Raw genomic sequence first — 7,224 nt, 5'->3', positions numbered from 1 at the left:
TAATTTTTTCCTTCATAACTGGGTTATCTTGTTATGAGCGAGTGATCAAGAGTTTAATGTATATCGTGGACGATTTAAATTTACTTTATATTAAATAAGAGAGAAGCTTGCTTTATGATTAAGTACATGATAAGAAGGAATCTAATTGTTAATAATTTTTTCTCTTCTCTTTTTATCATGTACTGTAGTTTTTACCTTAAACTGATTTTGAAAAGAGCAACACCAGAGTTTCTTGACCGTTATTCTCTGGTGAGAACTGCTTTCCAAACTGATGGTATAGTTAATATTGACCGAATCTAAATAATGTATAATATTTTACAGATTTAAATAAATCATTTCAAAAAATATATATTTATATATTTTTTAAAAGCCCTTTTTTACTCTTCTTCTTTAACAAAAAAAAAATGCCTATAGAAATATTAAAAAATGAATCACCTTCCGATGGCGAAGTTCAAGACCCAAGCCACCAACGGTTAGGGATTTAAAGTAAGGAATCTCCTCACAATGTGCGCTCTGTCCAGTAATACTCTCTTCTGCTTCTAACTTCCGACCCAATGGCCAATTGAGAGCTTCTAAAGATGTTGGTCGAGGCTCTTCTGTACCCATGCGCAAAAACAACAATCGGGACAATTATTGTAGAGTCCATAGTCCACATGTCAGTAACGTCATGTGCCAAGTCTAAATTTTTAGACATTTTATCTTTTTCGGCCTTAATAAGGTTATTATCATGCGGAATGGTGAGATTCATTATTTTATATATGCAGATTAGACGATGATGGCATTTTCTACAAGTGTATTAAATCTAGTATGTACTTTTTATTGTATCGATTTTTTTATTGTATTAAGGTAAACAGATTCGAATAAATATTTTTTTATTGTGAATCCAATAATAGTAAGTTATTTGTGATGTATTCATCATAATTATTATTTCTATTGCTTTGTTACCGGTATTATCAAAAACAAACAATCATATTACACAACGATTATTAAAATTAATAAATGGACAAGATGTGTCTATACTAAAAGCAAACTTATATTTAGACATTCACATGCATCGTATTCGAACCAGTTTAGCTGAATATGCAAAGTATATGCTAAATAAGTTCCGAGCTCGCTCGTGTGCCAAAAAGACTTCGTTTACCGCTCAGCGGGGACATGAATGTCTACAGGACTTGGTTTTTAAGTCTATAGATTTTTAAAGCTTGGTCTACAGAGGTCATATGAGTTTATCTTTTAACTTATTTTTATTCATTCGCTTTTTATAAATTGGCCTGAATTTGATTCGCGTTTTAGGAAATTCTGTGTTATTTCTTCACGGTTTCGGGATCATATACTCCAAAATTCGTTGAAGTTCGATAGGTGATTCTTAATAAAACCCTGGCCAAATTCTTTCTCTAAATTAATAAAAAAAAACCTAGTTGATATTTCCGAAATTGGAGTCAGTACAACATTCTTTTCAATATATACAAATGATTAAATAAAAAAGAACACTAAACAAAGAAGTTAGGACGTGTGAAGGCAAAACATTACCCGAGAGTCAAATGACAATTTTCTAAACATAGCAAACATAACATAAAAGGGTTAAGGAAATAATTTCCGTGGCATGAAACAAATGCACAAACATTAAGTGAAACCAAAAATTAAAATTAACCTTGCCATTACGCGATACATGACCACCTGTTCCCCTCGCCATCACACGCTGAATAAACTTAACGACTTGGGCCAGTGCTTCTCAACTTTTGTTGTTTTCAAAAATGCACACGAATTTCGTCTAGGACAGGACCTTTAAATGTTGAAGCAACGAGCAAGCTGGTATAATATAACTTTGACTACTTAAAGATATTTCAAACTTTGTAGGTTTTATGGCCTGGTAATGTGACTGCACCAAACCTAATGGCGAAGGCTACATGAGAGAAGAATCACTTGACATGCGTATTGACGTAAAAGAATATAGATAGGTCACTTTCTGCAACAATACAGGTACCTCTGTCTCAGGAAAAGCTACATTTAATTTCATCTAGGAAAGGGCTTAGGAGTGGCGCTGCGACCATAAGCTAGTTTAATACAACGTTGACTACAATAATAATATCAACCCTGTGTTCTATATTTACTGTCCCACTTCTAGACTCGGGCCTACTCTACTAATAGAGGGATTAGGCCTTAGTCCACCACAGTGGCCTAGTGCGGATTGATAGACTTCACATACCCACAAAATTCTTATAGAAATCTTCTTAGGTACAGGCTTTCTCACGATGTTTCCCTTCACCGTTAAACCAAGCGATAATTTACAAAGAAAGAATACACACATAACGGAGAAGTTAGAGACGTGTGCCCTTGGTTTTAATCATTCGTCTCGGCAGCTCGTTCGACTCCCAACTAGGCTATCGCAGCTATTGACTACTCAGAGATAATACAAAATATGTCCGATACCCTCAAATTATCAATCTATACTCATGTTATGAAGCTGTCAATTTGATTGAACATTCTAATTTCTTGAACTACTATTCTAATTACGAAAATTATCACTAAGAGGCTACATTATTTCTAATACGGTAGGCTACGTTTTATCTCAAGAATGGAGCATGCTGCAACCACGTACCAATGTTTGTACACAACTAGGTCACCTTACCGAAATATTTGACAACCGTAACCTTTGTAATGACATAGACCCGTCTAAATGCCACCTGTGATTACATGCTCAGGAATCTGTACCCGGACCCTCGAAATTGAAACCCACATATTTTTACATCCACAGCCTTTTTTAGTTACTTTAATGGAAGCCAAGATTGCTCTGTAAAATGTGGACCGAGCAATGATTTTTTACGTTTATTACCTAATTTAAAACGCGTTTAATATTAAGGTGTGTTTTACATGTTAATTTTGTGGCATCTTTTTAAGGAAAAATCGTTTTTGAATTGCCTATTTGTTTGATAGCATAGATTATTTTTAGGAGAAGGTTTTTCAGTACTTGCGTCAGCTTTTTATGAAAGTAATAGTCATGTCTATGAATAGAAAGAACGTGCTCAAAAATGGTGGAAACATTGTTTTAGCTAAGAGATTTAGGCCTATTAACAAATTACAAGTAAAGTTATTTGGCTGTTATCGTATTGAACAACTAATGGAGATAGTACGCATTTATTTGAGGGCGTAGATTCAAGTGTGACTTTTGTATTTGGTCGGCTTATATATTTATAGAACGAGTAGTATTCACACAAATTTGTGAAACAGATCGTAAAACGAAATGAGCAGAAACAACATGACTGAAAATTGTAGGAAGAAACAAGAGTTCGCAACTCTCAACTGCAATTCGTGAATGCATTAAAAAATCGAGATATTTTAAACACAGTTGTTCGAGATTTACATTTTGACCTATAAGGAAGGAGCTTGCTTTGTCACATCTGCTGTCAAAACCTTAGCGATATTCTATGAAGTTACATCTTTGCTTAGTGCTTACACCTTTATTTTACAGATATGCTAATGTACGTGTCCAATCTTATTACTATTAATCAATAACCATGCACCAATACAGTTACAATCGATTAAATCGCAAATCGTTATTGAAACCATTAATCAAGTAAGAATTTTGATTAATTGTATATTTGTGGCAGTAAATCACGGGTCCGTAACTCAGTGTACAGTGCTAATGTGACCAAACGTGGACGTAATTAGAAACCGCTGCGTAATTGAGTTGTGTTCAGGTGGACGGTGATAGACGGAGCGATTGTCTCTAAAAATACAGGCTGTATATTTCCTTGTATCTCTTTTGATTCCTAACCTTTAAAATTTAATATTTGTATTGTAACGAATTGAAAAATATATTAAATAAGTCAATTAAGTGATGTTCAAGTTCTCCTTTGATGATAAACGGCCTGGACACGAGTCATTATCAGCTGTTTACAGTAACTATTAAATTTCATTTCTAGGTCTACTTTAACAGTGTATGAATATATTTTTTTATTGATTGAAATCGTTTTGTAATACATCGGTACATGAAATTGCACTCAACCTGCATACTCCATAATATTTCCTCCCCTAACTGGTCAAAGATCGTTAAACATCACATTACAAATAAATTATAAATGACACCACACATAACAACAAATTTAAATTAGGTCACTGTTTTGATGATTTAATTATTAAAAATAAAGAATTATTTATGAAGAATAGGAATTTGCCACATCAACAAATGTCCTATAAAACTATACATGCGAGGTGTGGTATATATGCATTACACTATGAATTCGCTAAATAATAAAAAAAAACTGGGTTGATAACTGCCACTGTTGTCAACGCCATTTTTTTATTAGTAAGCTTCAAAAATACCTGTTAGAAAGGCTTGAATTTAAACAAGATCTTGTTTGATTCACGTCTAATGTCCTCAGGTAAATGGTTAAGTATAATAGAAATACGTTTTTTTATTGCTTTGAGTGACGAGACGAGCTCGCCGTTCGCCTGATGGTAAAGCGATACGACTGCCCATAATATAAACACCACCCAACACCTTGAATTAAAAAGTATTGTTCGGAATTCCACTGCGCTCGCCATCTTAAAACGTGAGATGTTAAGTCTTATGTCCAGTAGTTACACTGGCTACAATTTAATCACTACAAACATTTTTTACTTTAGATATCGTCTATACCTCATGATATAGACTTATTATTGTTAGTGGAATTAATTTCATCGCCTGTGTACCATATCCTGTCCCTCTCAGAGCTGACCACAAGCAATGCACGTCCATCGAGAGACGTAATCCGGTATGTAGCAGCGTGGGCGATGTTCGGCATTTGCTGTTTGCGTCGATGCCATCCGTAGATATTATGCGAGTTCGGAACTCCTTCTCTTTCGGTGTTTACATCTGGTGTATTGGTTTCTTGTCCTGTATCACTTATGTCTATGAACTTACGTGCTATTATGCTGTGGATGTTGTTATTTCTAGTATGTTTCTTTATAGCTCAGGATCAGGTAAGAAGACTTCGCTATTGATTCATGGCTGATTGTATTTTTAGAGGAGTTACAGTGCAAGGTGGTAGCTTGATAATCACCTATTCATTGCTTGTAAGATAGCTCTTCTATATAAAAAAAATTGCATAAATGCATGGATGTTTATGGCAATATCGGGAGACTTATTGTTTCATTATCCTCTACCCTGTAAAGTGTGAAGGAATTTTAGATCCCAATTACATATATCTCTCCAATATCTGCACTTACGTTACCACAAACATCAGCTACTAAAACCTTCCACTGCCATACAAAAAGTTGTAGTTAATTTAATAAGTTCAAACGCAGAAAAATGCTCCCCACATATAATTTATAAAGAGAGCGTTAAGCCAGTATGTCAACTAAAGCCTGTAAACTGAGCTGGCTTCTGACCGGGGCCACATTTTGTAACGAAGCCTCCCCGCTGTTTCCCCACCCTATCCCGCCGCGCACGCCGTTCTATTAATTAGAACCAACGCGCCAAGGAAACACTTATTGGAGATTTTCACAAAAATTTATTGAACAATTATGAGTTTGGTTTAAGTTTTGGGAGTTAGCGAGTTTATGTTTTAGTCTGCGTTGAGATTGGTGTGTGGAATGTTTGATAGGCTTTAAATAGTTCACCGAAATTGCTGTTTTGATTGCGGAAATACTCGTTATTCCTTAGTAACAAGATGTTTATAGAGCTGGAATGGTCAACGCACTAATTTTATCTTTCCACAGGCATTGGTAAAGGTTTTTAAAACGAGGCCAAAATTTCATAAATTGTAACATGGGAAATCAATGCTATATTTAGTACGATAGTATAAATAGGATTCGTTGTTTAATGAGTTACTTATGTGTGACAAAAAGTCCGCCAAAATTTTACCCTGTTATTGCAAGAATTTTGAAAGTGAATACCCAAAGTCTCGTTCTTCCTAATCCAGTGATAATAATAGACTAGGCATTTCTGAGTTCAGAAATAGTTTTATGGATTTTTCAAATATTTATTTATTTATGCACTTTATATATAAGTACATACTTATGTCGTCGGTCTTAATGCTAAAGGCCCATTTATCCGGGATTTAAACTCACAGAGTGGGTTATATACCAAAACAAATTCATTCCACATTACCTGTAAAACGGTTTGTTGGGCCAATTTCGTCCGATTGTGGGATGAAGGTCTTCAGTTATAGACACCAACCGCTATCTCTCGTACTACAGACCAAAAACCGTGAGTGTAATAAGAGATATCTACTACTTCTGATGGCGTGAAGGAAGTGAGAGAATGATAAATGTCACACGATTTATCACATGAGTTACGTAAACGGTATTTAATGCCCAACGTTCGAGATTACAGTTACATTACGGTATTTGACGGCTATTAGTATCATAAACATTAGGAAATTAGTGCAGAAAACATCTTACTTAAGCAAATGGATAATGTGATATTTGGCTACTAAGTAAACTATCGTATCTCGAAAAATTGCGATTTTATATCAAGGTACTGTTTACTATCTACAACTATTAGGGCGTGTAAAATAAACATACTTTTTTATATTTATTTTAATGAATATTTTCATTTTTTATTTCACAACTATGTTTCCAGTAACTTATTGTAAAGCATATTTTTAAAGCATTATTTTGAAGCGGCGATAGCCTAGTTGGGTATGGAACGGTCTGTCGAGACGATTGTCCGCAGGTTCAAATCCCAAGCGGCACACACCTCTAACTTTTCTAAAGTTTTGTGTGTATTCTTTGTGAATTATCGCTTGCTTTAACGGGGAAGGAAAACATCGTGAGGAAACCTGCATACTCGAGAAATTCTCAATAGGAATTTTAAGGGTGCGTGAAGTCTACCAATCCGCAGTGGGCCAGCGTGGTGGACCAAGGCTTAATCCCTCAGAGCTAATATTATATTATTATTTTAAGAAGAAAAGGATGTTGTTTCATTAAGTAATGCCATGTGAGAATGATCCCGTATTTAAAGCCACTGTTATCCTGGAAAAGCCTTTGGGAAAACTTTGGGTAACATTAATAAAATTAATAAGCATACGTAGCACATACGATTAAGTACAATTAATGAGCATACGACTTATTGGTCGATGACTTATTATAACTGAGTTATTAAAAAATACAACAAGATAAAAAGAATGCATAACACTACAAAAAAAAAATAACGAATTAAGCAAAATCTTTATAATACACTAACTTGTACCCGCGGCTCCGCCCGCGTGAAAAAATTGCCGCAATAAACATTTTCCTGGG

Source organism: Manduca sexta, chromosome 7 (genome assembly GCF_014839805.1).
Source record: "Manduca sexta isolate Smith_Timp_Sample1 chromosome 7, JHU_Msex_v1.0, whole genome shotgun sequence".
NCBI lineage: Eukaryota > Metazoa > Arthropoda > Insecta > Lepidoptera > Sphingidae > Manduca > Manduca sexta.
The sequence above is the reverse complement of the archived record's forward strand: the minus strand, read 5'-3'. Positions refer to the sequence as shown.